The 16,717-nt window shown below is 41.7% G+C and overlaps 1 protein-coding gene across 2 annotated transcripts in view; it reads right to left on the bottom strand.

Annotated features, from left to right (window-relative positions):
- LOC127072762 (early growth response protein 1) overlaps positions 1-16,717 on the bottom strand; it is a 217,822-nt gene that overhangs the window by 33,891 nt on the left and 167,214 nt on the right. The window contains exon 3 of one of the 2 annotated variants that reach the window (XR_007785584.1): positions 2,923-3,671. The exons of the other annotated variant lie outside the window; for it this stretch is intronic. The gene's annotated coding sequence lies outside the window, so the exon portion shown is untranslated. Of the gene's footprint in view, positions 1-2,922; positions 3,672-16,717 lie in introns of those variants that run through there. 2 annotated transcript variants of the gene reach the window in all.

Here is a 16,717-nt window from a genome sequence, read left to right as displayed (position 1 = left end):
AATGCGCGGTAGGACAGAGTCGATGAAGTTCGATTTCGAAGCGTGTATATAAATCGAATGCACGTAAATCAATGGGGTCGCGCCTGTTCGGATCTAACAACGTACACCACGACGATATAACTCGCGAGCGCGAACGTACCCTTCGATGTTTAAATGGCAACGCATACGAGAAACGCGACAACGGATACGCACACGATCAAGTTGAAAAGATTTCGCCTCGAGCGTGAGTCGGACCGCGAGCTATTTTCATTTTTGCTGGGAGCTAGTATCTAGGTGCAAAAAAGGCAACGAGCCAGACAATCGCTCTCGCCCACGCCAATACGTACGCGACAACGGTGACGACGAATTGCGATTCGCCTCAACAACGATTGGTCCTTACAGTCCTCACCTCCTTCACTTTCCATAGCGTATTGTTCGCTTTACTGACTTAACAATAAGTGACGAAACTCACGGATGCCACGGAGAAACCTGACTTACGAGCTACTATCTGGATCTACTTGTTCTATAATTCTATGAAAGAGACGACAACTCGTTTGTGTAGCACGTGCTCGTAGAATATTTTAACGCGTGATACTATACCAACGCATTATACTCTCTCGTACAGAGAACGAAAAGACGTATAGGTATACTTTGGATTGGAGAAAGATACGCATCGTATAAACGTTCGATTTGTAAACAAAAATTTATATGCCCGATCATTATCGAACGGGAGGATCACGCGAAATGTTATGCGTGGAAATCGCGATCATAATCATTATAATGAAGAATATTCGCAAAGTCGTTGCTCAATACGCAATGGCTCAAGGAATTTTCTCAGAGGCTACGAACGATTTTCGCGTGCGTAAAGATAATGTTTTTGTATAAGAAAGTGGGTATTTACGAGAAGGCTCGCATCGCCGTGTCTCGGATAATTTGCGACTATGCCCGGTGGCGTTGGTCGTTCGTGAAAAAGTATGAAAGGAGGAACGACCCGTATCGAAAGAGAGTCACGACGAGATCCATCGTCGAAAGGCAGGGCTGTAACGTAAGTGAAACACGCGTTTACCGGCACTTTATTGTTGTAACACGAGTGAATAATGAATATGCAAATGAACGCACTGTCACGTTAGAATTCTTCTCTTCTTTCGTTCTTCTTCGTTCGAACGTGTTTGTGCGTTTAAATCCCATCGCTAACTTTTACCAATTAACTCGACTCCGTTTTTTCTGAAAGCGAGGAAGAATATACGCGTGTCACGATCGATGATGGAAGGTTAATAAGAACTAATAGAACTATTATACGATGGACAAAAACGAAATCCTATGCCTGGCAAAAGTAGAGAGATAGAGAATGTGTGTGAGAGAGAGAGAGAGAGAGAAAGAGAAGATAAAAAATGGGAAGTCTAATAAGCATTACCATGAAGGTAATCGATCGAGAGAAAATAATATATCAAAAATGGAGCTACCGGAGGTCTGATCTCAATGAGGCCCGGAGGGTGCTCGATACAAGATAGGTACGCATCAACTTACGGTGTATCATCAGCCTGGTAGACGAGTTGGTGCAGGAGGTAAGAGACGTTCGTTAAATCACCAATACCTATAGGGTGTTCCAAAAATATTGGAAGGGTGATTGTATTTAATCAAAATTTTTCAATAACGATAACGTATTGTTATATCTTAAAACGTTGAAGACTGTTGGATAAAAAGATATATAAATGTATCAAAGAAAATATATTTTTGATTGTCCCTGCGGTACAATATCAGTGCCATATCATACACCCTGTATAGGGTAGACTCTTGTAAACGCACACGTGTTCGCGAATACACGCACGAGACGCACGCCGAAAGTAACTGACGAAGAAGAAAGACGAGGTGATTATCTTTCTCTGCTCGGCCGAGTCCAATAGATAGGCAGGGTAATGCCGAGCGATTTTGAAAACGTGACGCGCGTGTCTGAGCGAGGAAGGCGCGTGGTATCTCTTGCGATAATTCCCTTCTTGGCTTGGTACGAGTCATCTTACTTTTACTTTTTCGTTCGTCCTATATAAGATAGGTATACGCGAAGGGACTGATAGATATACTACGTAAGATTCGCGTAGAACCGGAAGGCTTATATTTACCTCTTAAAAATTAGATACAACCAGATCGATCTGTCATTTTTTCTTTTATTTCTTATCTGTCTCCGTTTTCTTTTCTTTTCTTCCTTTCTTTCGTTCTTTTTCTTTTTTTTTTTTGATTTCACAAAAAAGGACAGAGAGGATGAAAACTTTCTAAGAAATTTTAACGTCCACGAGAAAAGTGAGAAACGTAGTCTGAGTGTAAAGGAGAATCCGAGGGAAGAGAAAGAGTAGGAGATAAGAGAGAGAGAGAGAGAGAGGAAAGAAGAGGGAGAGCGGTTTATACTGATAAACATGTGTAGCTTTTAGCGAGGCATCCCGAAGATGGTATCTCTCGTAAAATATGCCCCCGGGAGACAATATTAACTGCTACGCGCTTCTGCAGGTATCTTCGCCACGCAACCCCTCGGTCCTTAGCACCCAAAAGAGGGATCCACCCTAATGAACTATAGACTCGCAAGAACGCGCAAAATCTTGCCAAATGCCTCACCCCCTTCCACTCTTACTCTTTCATTCTCTCTCTCTCTCTCTCTCTCTCTCTCTCTCTCTCTATCTCTATCTTTCTCGCGTGCGCGCTCGTACCACTGAGTTATCGCCCGTCCAAATCCTTCGCGGCTCCGCGACGGTAATTAAGCGCGTTTAATTATTGTTATTCCTTGCACGCGGGTGGCGATCTCGCAGTCGCTTTATGACCGCGCGCCTTCCTTCCTTTGACCTTTCCCTTTAACGTTAATGACCGTCGGTACTCACTGCCCTTCGTTAGAGAGAGAGAGAGAGAGAGAGAGAGAGAGAGAGAAAGAGAGAGAGAGAGTGAGTAAGAGAAAGAAAAGATAAAGTAAAATCAAATGAAAAAAAAAAGAAAAATTAAAGAACACGCAAAAAAAAATAATATACTCGAGATAAACTCGTACCTCCCTCGAATTAATTCTTCGAAAAGTCGCATCGACATCGGCGACTTTTGGTATTTAAAAACGATTTTTAATAGGTACATTACGAAAAGTATAAATTATTATTTTTACCTTCGTTTTCGTATCGTTCGAATTTGTAACATATGTATGTGAAAATGAGATTCTCTTATAAAAATTTCTGCAGTTAATTTTCTTTTATCTTTTGCTTTTCTTTCTTTGATACTTTTTATTCGTGCCGGTAACAACATTCTCCAAGAAAAGCGGGATACTTTGCCCGCATTAATAAACGCCGTATCAAGGTCTCATCTATGGAATCTCCGGTACGTAACAATGACGTACGGACCTGTTATAGCTTACTGATGTCATTGCACGGCGCCGCCATAACTTCGAGTTCTTTCTCTCCCTCTACTTTTTCTTCTTCTTCTCTTTTCTTCCCTTGAGACTTCAGAATGTCCATTCTCGCCCCTCGGCGAAGAGAAAAAGAGAAAGAAAGAGAGAAAGAGAGAGAGAGAGGGAGAGAGAGAGAGAGAGAGAGAGAGAGAATGCCAAGCGATTATGCGTCCTGATACCGGTCCGGTAGCGCGGCAAGGACTCTCCAGAACACTCAAAGGAAAAAACCGAAAAAGCGTTCATTGTCGTTCACCGCCACCGCAGCCTCCGTTGGTCCATGCTGTAAGAAAATAAGAGAGAATTAATCGGTCTCGGCGATTCCCTGCTTGTAGAAAAAGAAAGAAAAAAACAGAGAGAGAGAGAGAAAGAGAGAGAGAGAGAATGAAAGTCGAAAAGATCTCGTGTCCCTTATCGGGCCATTCACCGTTACAACGTAAGAAATTTTTTCAGGATCCAATAATGATGATTTCGTTAATTTTACACGAGAAAGAAGTTTTATATTTTTCGATAGAAAATGTTTAGGATGTTTATCGCGCTAATAATAATTATGATAATGCTATATCGTTACAGGCTAGTTCTATTCCCTTATCATACTTACATGTAAGTGCTCAAAATTACCGAAGTATTTATTCGAAAGAAGAAACCGTCGGCTTCAGTATGAATTATTACCTATAGGAAGAACAAAAGGGAATTCGAAGTATCTTCGTTCTTACGTCCCACGCGTTTCCACGAAAAGCTCATTTCCCAAGTTTAAAAATCAATGGAATGATGCGGAGAGCTTGGTGGAGTATTAGAGCTTAGTTTTTTGACGTACCTACTCGGCGGCACGTAGGCAATTTCAAGATACGACCGAGGAGCAAAGCGTTCATTGTCTATGAAGGTACGAGTTAAAGCTCTTTCCTTCGGCTTTTATAGTTGACTCGTCCTTTCTCTTTCTCTCTTCCTGTAGTGGCAGGTGGAGGCGTATATATGTATGCGTGGATACTTATACTATATACACTATACAACGAGAGACGAGTTGGAGATGCGTACGCCGTATCGTGAAGAAGAAGAAGAAGGAGGAGAAGAAGAAGAGGAAGAAGAAGAAGAAGAAAAAGAAGAAGAGGAGACGAAGGAGAAGGAGGAGGAGGAGGAGGAGGAGGAGGAGGGGGAGGAGGAGGAAAAAGAAGAAGCGGAAAGGAGGAAGAGCGTATATACGTTCGCGTATAGGTATATAGAGGGCAATGCGATTGCGTCTTGACTCTATCTCTTTCTTTCTTTCTCTCTCTTTCTTTCTCACGATGATGATGACCGAGCAGGCTGGGCATGAGTCTGCTTCTTTTACGCGTTCATAATTGAGATAATCTTTACCGACCAAGAGGTGGACCGACGGTATGTGGATTTTTGCGATCCGAGATTTCCTTTCCCTTATACTCGACTGCCGTTACGTCGACGGCGATCGACGTACTGGATTTAGATTAGAACGTTAACGAGACTGCCGCCTTGATATTCTCACATGGCTCCGGTAATAAAAATGATCGCGATGGTATTTAAAAGTATATCCGAAGATTCTTCGGTCCATGGATATTCTGTCTTTCTTTATCATCCTCTTAATGATTTAGTCGATCTTTTTATTTTTCTTTAAACTATCGCGCGTACCACTCCCGTAATTGCACGGACAATGATTTCACTTAAAACGATAATAAATGCCCCGCACGGTTCGGCGAAGCATTTACTACGAAAAAGGAAGCGGACGATTCCATAGAGAAGCGAATGGGTTTAATCAGGAACAAGCAACCGCCGACCTATCTACTTAGCGCGTCTAGTTTTTACTTAGAGAATAACGTATCCGTTAAAGAGTAACGTTTACTTTGTCCTAGAGCATGAAAGGAGTTCGACATGATACTCGACGATAATTATATACTTTCACAGAAGACTTCTGAATCCCTAAACGGAGTCCATCAATCGAAAAGTTAGCATCTGACTCGACTGATTCTCTTTTCTTTCAATCTACAAGGAAATCGGAAGCACCGTTACGCAGCATCTTTTCTAAAGGACTCTACTCTCTCCTTCTTCGTCTATCCATTCTCTTTCTCCCTCTATTACTCTTATCTAGATCGCATTGTGCGACCGCTCGGATCTATCACCCTTTACAATGGGCTCGCAATCAGGAACCTGTCCACCGTAATCTTCTCGATACTGTAACATTTCCTTTTCGACAAAACGTCCTTTGACGTATCCTATTAGGACCGTCGGGTACATCATTCACGAGAACGGCAAAAGTCCTCGAAATAGCGTAATTTTTTAAAGAACGATCGATTACCGATAACGAGAGATGGATGACCAAGAAATTTGTAGAATCAAACATTTTAATATCCTGATTATAATAAACCGCGACAAATTTCTGCTTGCGGCATTTGTCAGTTTCTTTTCTTTCCTTTTTACTGAAATAAATGAGACGCTGGAAGAGTCGTTAGAGCGAAGCGAAAATAATTATGATTAAACGCGAAGTGACAGTGACCGAAATGAAATAATATCTGTCCATTGTATCGGTACTGTTAATCATGCTTGAACGTTCTTATCCTTTGTTCAACGTGGCATAGGCACTGCGATAGACAAGGCGAAAGAGGTGAGGCACCTGCCTCCGGGAGATGCGACGTGGCTCCTGTACGTACGCTCCGTTCAGCAACTCTCATTCTGAGAATCGCGTGTTTCCCAATACCAATTAAAAAAAAAAAAGAAGAAGAAAAAGAAAACAAAACAATTCTTATTGATTTTATAGGAAACGTAAAAAACGTTAACCTGTAGTCTAAATTTAAACAAATTTTTCAACTTACATCGTTCTCCCATTAAAAACTCACGCAACGTCGACGTTTTTCACAGGAAAGCAAACCGAGAAAAGGTGAAGCACGCAAGTTCGATGGAACGAAGAAAGAACAAAAGAGAGAAAGAAAGAGAGAGGGAGAGAGAGAGAGAGAGAGAGAGAGAGAGTGAAAGGACACAAAGCCAAAGAGGAGATCGATGTCGAGCGTCGTCGACCAGGTGCTTCCACGCAAGGATCCCGGACGAGCTTGTAGATACGTGTAGGTAGAAACCACGTCCGTATGAGAACCACGATGATTGGACCCAATTACAGGTGGCGCGGGCGTTCTCCGTACGTTCTTGTGTCTCTCGACGAGGGCCTCGATGGGCCCCGTTGAGGGGCCTCGGCGCGTTCGCTCTCTTTCTCCGAGACCGCAAGGTCCGCCTATGCCGTGTACGAGCCTCTGTGTTTCTTGGCAGGTGTATACACGCATTTCCCTCCCCTTCCACCACCATCACCATTAACGGCACCCTCTCCATCGACTTTCGAACCACCACCAGCATCTCTCCTCGAGTTTGCCTCTCTCCACCGCCCGCGCCAAAGAAAATTAAACCCCACTTAACTCGCTGATTATCGTTGTCACGTACGAGCGTCGTTCTCCTCTACTGCACGCCAGTAAAAGAGAGAGAAAGAAGGAGAGAGAGAGAGAGAGAGAGAGAGAGAGAGAGAGAAAGAGAGAGTGGAGCCGGTGAACGAGCCGCGTTCTCTCAGACTTGCCGGCAAAAACCCCGCCCGGAGAACCAACGCGAAAAAAGGATGAAAGGAAGAAGATGGAGAAGACGAGCGGTACCTTGAGTAGGTGGGAAAGAGAGAGAGAGAGAGAGACAGAGAGAGTGAGAGAGAAAGAAAGAGAAAGAGAGAAAGAAGCACGCCGGCACACACTGGACTCCGGTTCTCTGTGAAATTGAATTTCAATTCCAAACGACCGTGGGCGCGTCCCTTTCCCTCGCCTCCCACTCATCCGTCCGTCCCTTATCGCATTTTCTGCAAGACTTTTGCTCGCGCTTTTTGCTCCGTCGAGCTTTAATGACGTTCCATACGAGAGAGATATTTCCAGAGTTTACGTCCACCGTCTTTCCTATGTTCTTTCGAATCTTTTTCATCGGATTTTTTTAACTCGATCGTTCGAATGTTTCTACTTGAGAGGTAGATCATTCTTAAAAGATCATCACGGAGTAAGATCATCTACTTCGAGATAATATTCAAAGAAACATTGGAAGAGCGTTCGTTGTACAAAGATCTATATGTAACTAGAGTATATCGAGATTGGTCCGGGACAATTATCTCGTCATTAAATTTCTTACAATGAGCGTAGAGAAGTCGTGATGGAATATGGTAGAAATAGAAGAGGAAAATATCGTAGTGGATCTTTCTCGGTGTAATGAATTCCACCCTCAATGGGTAATCACGGGTCTCGCTGAAATCGTCCTATCTTCTTCTCTCTTCGTGGCAACCGATGGAAGAGAAATACAAAGTAAGGGAGAAGGAAGAAGATGAAGATGGAGGATGAAAGAAGAGTGAGGTAAGGTTCCGAGAGCCGGAGGAAAGGACCGAGGGAAGAGGGTGGCTCTGCTTTGGACCCCCACCCCACGCAAAGAAGGGAAAAGAAACGAGAGAGAGAGAGAGAGAGAGAGAGAGAGAGAGAGAGAGAGAGAGAAGAGACGAGTCCCTGGAAATAGCACTTAGGGCTCCCATACGTGGCTCGGATGATACCCTAGAAGGTAGCCGCAACGGCAGCCGACGCTGCCGGCGTGGTAATGTTTTAGTGCACGGAGGAGGCGGAGGCGTGCTCTGGTAGTTAGCTTCGCCTGCATCGTCGCTTCGTTGGCGTGCATCGCCGTTGTTGTTGTTGTTGTTGTTGCTGTTGTTGTTGTTGTTGTTGTTTCTACTGCCATTGCCGTTGCCGCCGCTGCCGCCGCTCTGCCGAGTTTGTCCGGTGCATCGAGGGAGCCAGCGCACGCTATCATTAGGAGAAGCAAGAACGAGGCTACGGTAGGAGGATGGATGAGATGGACGTCCCATCCTCGCACTCTTCTTACCTCCTTGCCCTGCTTCTGCCTCTTCTTCTTTCTTCTCCTCCTCCTCCTTCTCCTCTTCTTCTACTCCTTCTTCTTCTTCTTCTTCTTCTTCTTCTCTTCCTTCTTCTTCTTCTCCTCCAGCCGGTACTCGATTCCCCGCTGCCTTTTCGTAAGCCGAGGGAACGTTGGTAGCCGCAATTGTGCCCGAGGCTACGAGTCTCTTATATATAGAGCAACCCTTTCTCTCGCGTTTGTTCGCTTCCTTCGAATGTTCTACCCCGAGGCCTCCATCACTTCTTTTCTTTTCTTCTGCCTCCGTTAAGAAGCAACGAAAGGTCCTTTCCAATTGTAATAGCAAAATCTTCCTGCGTGCTAAAATAATAATTTCAAAGTTCGTCGAAGTTTTATTTCTCTCCATTCTGCTTTTATATAGATACTCGCTTTAATGCTCAAGTATTCAAGTATACCAAAGAGGAATATAATCGATTCGAGTCTCTTTTCGAACGTTCTATCCGATATACTGACGCGCCCACTTATCGTACTTCCGCCAGACTACATTTCAAAGGCCACTTAGTATATAATGCAACATCGTACCAAAGTGGATCGGATATTCTCCGCTGGTTAGTATGTACACATATCGCGGTACCGATAGTCCATAACGGAGTCCGCAATTTCGTTCTTACTCATCTCCACCCCCCGGAAAGGATGATTTTTCTACGAGAGCTCACGGCTACGCGCCAAGGTGGTACTTGCCCGTGAAGATTTTCTAATACCGCGATGAGAGAACTATACCAGTGGAATCAAGGTACAAGCTATATATTAGTTCTCTTCTATGCACCGCTTCCGCCACGAAGTTGATTATTCACGCTCTACCTGTTGCGGCTAAGCTTTCACGCCTACGCGGTTTACTGCAAAACCCGCTTAAGAGCCACCATCTCTGCCGCAAGAAAATCCCGCCGATGGCTGAATAATTTATGGTGGAAGTTAATTAGGAAGATTTTTACTATTTTATACTCGTTAGATATTGTATTAGTTTGATCGTAACGATTCCGTATTATTATCACTAACGCAGCGAAACGATAGAAACGAGATAACGCTAGTAACTCGAACCTTATCATAGTTATTTCTATCCTACCGCCACTTTGATCCGCGGTCGGAATCGAAAAAAGCTTCGCAACTTTTATCCCCGGAGCGATGGACTCGCACGAGAGAGCAAGCAAGCAAGCAAGCAACCAAGTAAGCAAGCAACCAAGAGAAAGAGAAAGAGAGGGAGAGAGAGAGAGGGGAGGGAGAAACTTTCTTTCTTTATCCAGTGTGGTCCAGATGGTCGAAGCTAATACCGGCTCGGAGCATGGTGTTACGTCGAAAGTGAGTGAAGTTTCGAGTAAAATACGGAACGGAGCCACTTATGACAGGGGCGTACATACGTATATCTACCAAGCAAAATATATGCGTGTGTTGATGCGTAATCATTATGTATGCGTGTGTTGTACGCAACGAAGAGCGCGCGAAACACAAATATCCCGTTTTAAAGCATCGTTTGCATATTGAGCCTCGAGGCGGCGCGTTTTCGGCCGGTCGATAACGGTGGCTTGCCACTTTCCACTTGCTATGCCCCCCTTTTCTCTTTCTTTTCTTTTCTCTCTCTCTCTCTCTCTCTCTCTCTCTCTCTTTCGTTCCTTTTCGTTTTCACTCTTCCTTCGGTACCGACTCGCTATCTCTTTCCTTCTTCTTCGTTTTCTTTTTGTTTTCAACGTATTTATGCACCCCCCAGGCGTAAGATCACAAAGACGTCGATCCCTTCGAACATTTGGAGACAGTAGAGAAGAGCAAGATCGTTAGAGAACTTCGAGACGATCGTTCTAGATCACGCATGCTTCAACGGATGCAAGTGAATCTTTCCTAAGGCTATTCCCTCGGTCATTCACGCGATATCCATTCATCGAGTTTCTACACTCTGTTCGCATAAATCGTCTTCCTCGTTTTTTATAAAAATTTACAAAGATAAAATAAACAGCTCATTATGGACGTCCTTTAAGTTTTACTTTCCATTCCTAACAGAGCAGTGTAAATAGATATGCAAATATCAGATCGGAAATCGATTTTTCAAAAGTATGATCGATCGTTATCGCGATTAATCTATGTCGAGACAGTGGGAAAATTTTAAAAATTCCTTTAAGAACTTACAACTACTCGGTCATTTATTGCCCGAGCAACTTTTAAATAAACGAACGTATGTCAGGGAGAAATAAATGATACGTAAGAGCAATAGGTACGTAGGCGACGAAACGTGTAGTACGTTACCAAATGGATTTATGCATTCGATACGAAAATAGCAATGGCTGTGCGATTCTTCGAACATTTGAAAATTGATATACACGTAATTAAGTTTAGACTTATCTCGTATTTCCTAAAAGTGAAGATATTTATAAATAACTTTTTCTTCTTTTACAACTTCGAGATACATTGCTATTCAACGTAGACACGTCGACTTATTTTCGAATCTGTGCATCGTAAAATAATGATCGTGGAAAGGCTAAAAGAAAAACGAAAATGTCGCATCGTAAGGTACAAAGGAGGGCGGTGTTGCGTAGTGGCGAACTGTAAGTACTCGACGCACGATGCCATTCGAGAAGAGCAACGCGCACGACAGAGCGTGCGTGGTAATTAAGAATAATGACCGTGCTAATGCTTTTAACGAAGCGAACAATGAAAAGGTGGCGCGTACCGCTCGGTGTTCGTCATAAGAAGCTCGTAACTCTTCCGTCAATTTCCTGTCGTTTCTCTTTCGTCTTACAACCTATAACGAGGCGAGTTTGTTTCCAACGGTATCGTGAGCAATGACCGAATGTTTATTAATAAATTCACGCGTCTCCTATTCTAAGAATTCTACGAATTTGAAAGAAAAAATTTTTAACTTTATAATCGTACGGATGAATTCATAATGAATTTTCAAGTTTTATTCTTTCTATATTTTGTATTTGATCGTTGCTCGGATATAACAGGAAACACAAGCGAGGAGAATCGTATACCGGAAAGATCGAATATGAGCTTAACGGATGGGCGTGACCCTGAGCTATTTGGAAAAATATAATTTAACGGGCGTGGCCGGCTACACGCAAGGTGCAACGAAAATGAGTTTTTTAATCGTATATCACGAAGCTTCCTTGTTTCCGATACGATACTCTCTTCTCATTCCAGGTTGTTAATTCGTACGTGATATCTGCTACGAAAAGCTAAGAAAAAAAGAATAAATAAAACGGGATATAGAAAATAATAATAAATTATATCGATGCTGTGGAATCCAAAATGATTTGAAATCTCGTACGTACTTCTTCGCGATGAGAATGAAAAAAGAAAAACAAAGAAAGAGAGAGAAAAGAAATGCTCGATTCACAGTTCGCCTTATTAATGGCCGTAGCTTGGCATACGTCCCTTTCGTTCGAGCTATAAACGAGTAGAGAAACGTCTTGTTTGCCTTTCCACCTAATTCAACGTGCGAGCACGTACAGTCCTGATACGCGTAGCGTCCCTTTCAGGTGGAATCGCATCTGTCCAGGACTCCTTCAGGACTCGTTCACGCCGCGAGCCTTAAGCCTGTCAACGAGATTCATACGGACTTGGATTGATATATCTGCGTTGAATCCACGTCCCTCCTCTCGCCATCTTTTCCACCACCTCACCTAATTTTCTTTTTTTCTACCTCCGCCCCTTTGCCCATCCACCCGTAATAAGGAGGAAAAGGATAGAGAGAAATGGCGTTAACTCGCGCGTTATGAGTCGCGATTGGACGCGAGATCGAAAGGAAGAGAGAAGGAGATGGAACGAGGCGCGAAGCTAAAACGAACGAGAGAGACTTTGAGATCGTCGTTGGTTTTATTTTCTTTTTCATTGCTACTCTTCCTCCACGTCATCTTTCGTCGGGAAAGGTAGAGAAGGAGCTCTGGGTATGTCAATCTTTACTTTTATTTCACAGAAGAAATGGAAAGTCGCTTTGAGTTTCGCGCGAATAGAGAAGCGAAGAAGCGAAGAAGCGCCAGCGGGAAGGATCGATTTTTTATATTAAAAATAATTTTCCCGAACGAATTATCGAAGAAATACATCTTGGTGCTAGATCATTAAATATTATATATTTCAACGTTATTAGAGAAAGTTATATATGGCGACGTTAAAAAGGACGTTAAAGTTTATCTCGACTTTTTTTTTTTGATCGAAGATATAGTATTCTTGCAATGTTTATGTTTGCAAATTTATTGACGATCGAGTGTTTATGAATGTTCGTTTAAAAAATTTTTTTATCGCACTATCGATAGTCCCTAAAAAATCCTGACGAGCGTTCCACGTATGTATGTCTATACGTATGTATGTATCTACATAATATATAGATATATACGCGAATTTATTCACGGTCGATCAAGTGGATCACGGTAAGCAATCTCGAGTCATCTCGTGGATCATCGTTTTGGATAAGGAGAAACGCGCGTAATACGAAATGCCAGGTAAAACTCGGCTACTTTTGTTCTCGTTAACGTCTCTGTCATCTCATTTCGGTCCAGTGCACGGCCGCTCGCAGGCAAATAATAAATTGCATTCGTATAATGCGGATCGTACGAGTTGGCGAATGCGAGAATGGTAAAGAGAGAGAGATAGAGAAAGAGAAAGAGAAAAAGATAGAGATGGAGAGAGAGAGAAAAAAGAAATTACACTCCAGGGAAACTCACGTCGCTTCCTCCTGTCGCATTATAAATAAAGCGATGCTTCTCCGGAGTATTCCAATTGTGGTTACGTTCTAATATCTTGCTACTACAACGCATTGGATAAACAACCTCGAAGTAACGAATCTCTACGATTCAATTAATCGAATTACTCGATTTCTACTATTTTCTTTGATGTATTTCGCTTCGAGTTAGAGACTGACATCGTATGTACGTTCGTTTAAACGCGTTTACGCAACTAGAATCGAGCAGCACACTTCAACGACGTTGACGCTAATTAATGCCGCGCCATTACTCGTTTGCATCTATGAAAAAGATTTTTGCCGTGAACTTAGATCTTACCGATATCGATTATGGGAGCTACGAGTATATTAATGAGATAAGTGGGGATAAGGAACGAAAGAAAGAGAGAGGATTCGTCGAGGAGACATCGACGATGTATAATAACGTCGATCCTGGTAATCGATCGAACACGTCGTAAACTGTTCTTTCGTTTCGATTTATCTACGTATGAAAATATCGTGAAAATTCACGGTCGAACATATTCGAACGATCGAACAGAAAAACTTTCAGTCAATTAAAACCCAAATTTCGTCATACAAACGTGTTTACGAATTTATAAAGTCGTTACGAAAAATACAACCATACGTCATTATAAATATTTTAAAGTCTTTATAGACCATGGCAATAAAATGGGGAATATAAATATATTTCGTCGACGATATCGCTCGTAAATAATAGAATTAGTAGACAGAACATTGATATGCGAATAGCTTCTTGGTTAATAATCGAACGTCCTCTTTCCGCCGTCGAGAGACATCGATGGACACTTAAACGTCGTGATATTTTTTAAACATCGAATAGAACGCGATTCGATAGGTATATAACGAGGAAACACGCTTATAATTTATGTTGATTTATTAAAGACCAGTCTTTATTAAAATGTAAAGGACGTATGTCGATAATTATTTTTATATTACAAGTCTAAACATTGCGTTTAGAAAATGTTGAATGTAAAGAAATCTGTTCGCTTCGTTATGGAGGATGAACCACCTTGGAGAAGACTAAGGAGGTGGATTAGAATGACGACGAAGAGGAGGTACGTAAGAAACGCGATGATTCACGGGCTCCATTCTCGTCGGAAACTCCATAGCTCAGCGAGATATCCGTAGAAATTTGAAACGCAGGGACGAACTGACGGACGGATGGACGAATATACGGACGAAGATACGTACTAGAAGGAACGTACGAGCGCGGGGGAGGCTCTATTTTCGTCCAACCATGTCACAACCTAATAATACCCGCTTTGATGTACTACGCATCGTTCAACGTTTAATAAATCCACGTGTTGCTACTCCTCTTTCAAAGGAACCCGCTTCGATGTAGCACGTCCATCTACAAAAGTCACCGTCCCTCTTAAAGTTTTGTTCGAGCGAAACGCTAATGTTTTCTATTCACGCGTTAATGTATCTGTAATAACGATATTTAGAATTATCACTTTGCGATAACGTCTCCAGTCACCCTTGAAAATCTCTTATTTGTTTTTGTTAATTCAAATGCCATGGATCGATGAACGAACATAAAGTTACGTTAATTTTCCAATAACCGATCTAATGTAACGACACTAAGTGCTTCTAGAGAAGTTTCGCTTCCGTATTTCATTCTAGCTATGTAATATAAAGTCGATATTACTCGTGTACACGCACACTAATACCTATGTAAAAAAAAGAAATCGTGTTACCATAGAGGCGGTACGACGACGTCAAAGGAGCGGCACGTTCGAATAATTTGATCGCCGGTGTCTTAATTGGTTTTAAGGCTGCGGCATGCGGGCGTGATTTCGTAATCGGTTCGAATGACGACGACAGATGGTTCGTCTTGATAAAACGGTATCCGTGTGTGTAAAAAACACGAAAAAGAAAGAGACAGAGAGAGAAAGAAAACAAACTTGCAAACACGATCGGAAAGATTCGCTAATCTCTCGTTGGACCAAAGACTAGCCCTTCTTCTTTGCTTTTTTATTACTTTGTCGTAAACTCCGCAGTCATTTGCGAAGCTAATCATTCAAATAGCCTCATTAAGAGATTAAATTACTAATATCTATGCTAGTATAGTCTACGTTGTGAAATTCAACGTAATCGTTCTTTCTCGACGTTCTCGTTCTTGCTGCTTATTTTTCTTTCTTGTCACTTTTATCGCCGAGGATCTTTAACAATGAAATATTTGTTTAGCCATTGAAAATTGGAAAAATGTCTATTTATACGTAATCACGATGCGATAAACTTGTTAATTCTCTTTCGTAAAATATCTCGGTGTATAAATTAATCAACGTATTAGGTCTCGTGTTATGCAACTCGAACGTTGAACGTTGATTCACACCTTTTGCAATTTTTCCGATATTATTTCTTCTTTTTCTTCCTCTTTTATCTCTTCTTTATTGCTTTTTTTTCGAGGTATCACAATTAAAAAAAAAGGGGGAAATCTAGGAAATTAATGACTTCATTGATCTTAATTATCCTAACAACAAATTATCTTAAGCGAAAGCGTTGATTATCTCTTCGTAAGATTTGAATTTTCATTAGATAATAGGAAATGAAAGAAAAAAAGGGTGAAAATAATAGACAATAAAGAACACAATTGATTTATTATATATCGAACGTTTTATTTCAAATGGAATTCTATAGATTTTACAAACAAATATTTCGAATTAAATGTTAATAGATTCTATAATGAAATGTAATATTTATTGCTATTTCCCCTAACTGTTTCATAAAGAATTATCATTATTTATATAAAGTCAATACTTCCTTCTCTTAATATTATTTTATTATCATTATTATTCTATTGCAATTTTATTTTAATAATTTTATTCATTATTAAACGAGGATATGTAGAGGATTAATACGAACGAGACATAGATGAATATTTAAATTCTTAGCATTTAACTATGAATTCTTTCGAATGCATCACTAAGGCAAGATAGAAGGAGAAAGAGAGAAAGAGAGAGAGAGAGATTGTGTGATTACGATGCATAATATAGTTATAAATTGCATTATTTTACCGTCTGTCTGCATTGACTTCCTTTTGGTCCTCTTCCTGTTCGGAATTCTACGAGCAATGTTCTCGCGACCAGTTCTCTCTTCTTATCTCTTTCTCTGTCTCTCTCTTTCCCTCTCTTTTTCTCTCTCTTTCTATCTCTCTCAACACAACCACGGTCTTTTCGCCTCGCCACCAATGAGATACGCCACGCGAGGATTTTTTCCCGAAGAGGCAATTTACGGTAAAATTGCTTGGCGAGGCGTGAAGAATTTTGAGAGGCGTGCAACAAGTGGTTGGGTGCAACAAGTTATTGCCGGCGATGTCTGGCGCTTTCCAAGGCTCTCTGTACTACCATCCTTCTCTCTCTCTTTCTCTATCTCTATCTCTCTTTATGCGGAACATAGCAAGACGGGGGAGGAAGGAAGAAGGGGATAGAGTACGACATCGAAGGACCCGCAGCTTCCGCGACAATCTCACGCGCGGAAAGAGTCTTGACCTTTAAGGTTACCGTGATTCCGAATGCTTCTTTACGTTCTCAAGATACCCCCCTTTTCTTGTACTCTCTAAGAAAGTTAATGAAGAAAGAAAAAGAAAGAGAGAGAGAGAGACAGAGAGAGGGAAAGAGAGAGAGAGAGAACGAACCTGCTAGCCTACTAGATTTTTTTGCATCCAAAGAAAAAACAAAATCATTTTTCTCAAGTACGAATCGATA

This window comes from Vespula vulgaris, chromosome 2 (genome assembly GCF_905475345.1).
Source record: "Vespula vulgaris chromosome 2, iyVesVulg1.1, whole genome shotgun sequence".
Taxonomy (NCBI): Eukaryota; Metazoa; Arthropoda; class Insecta; order Hymenoptera; family Vespidae; genus Vespula; species Vespula vulgaris.
The sequence above is the reverse complement of the archived record's forward strand: the minus strand, read 5'-3'. Positions and strand labels throughout refer to the sequence as shown.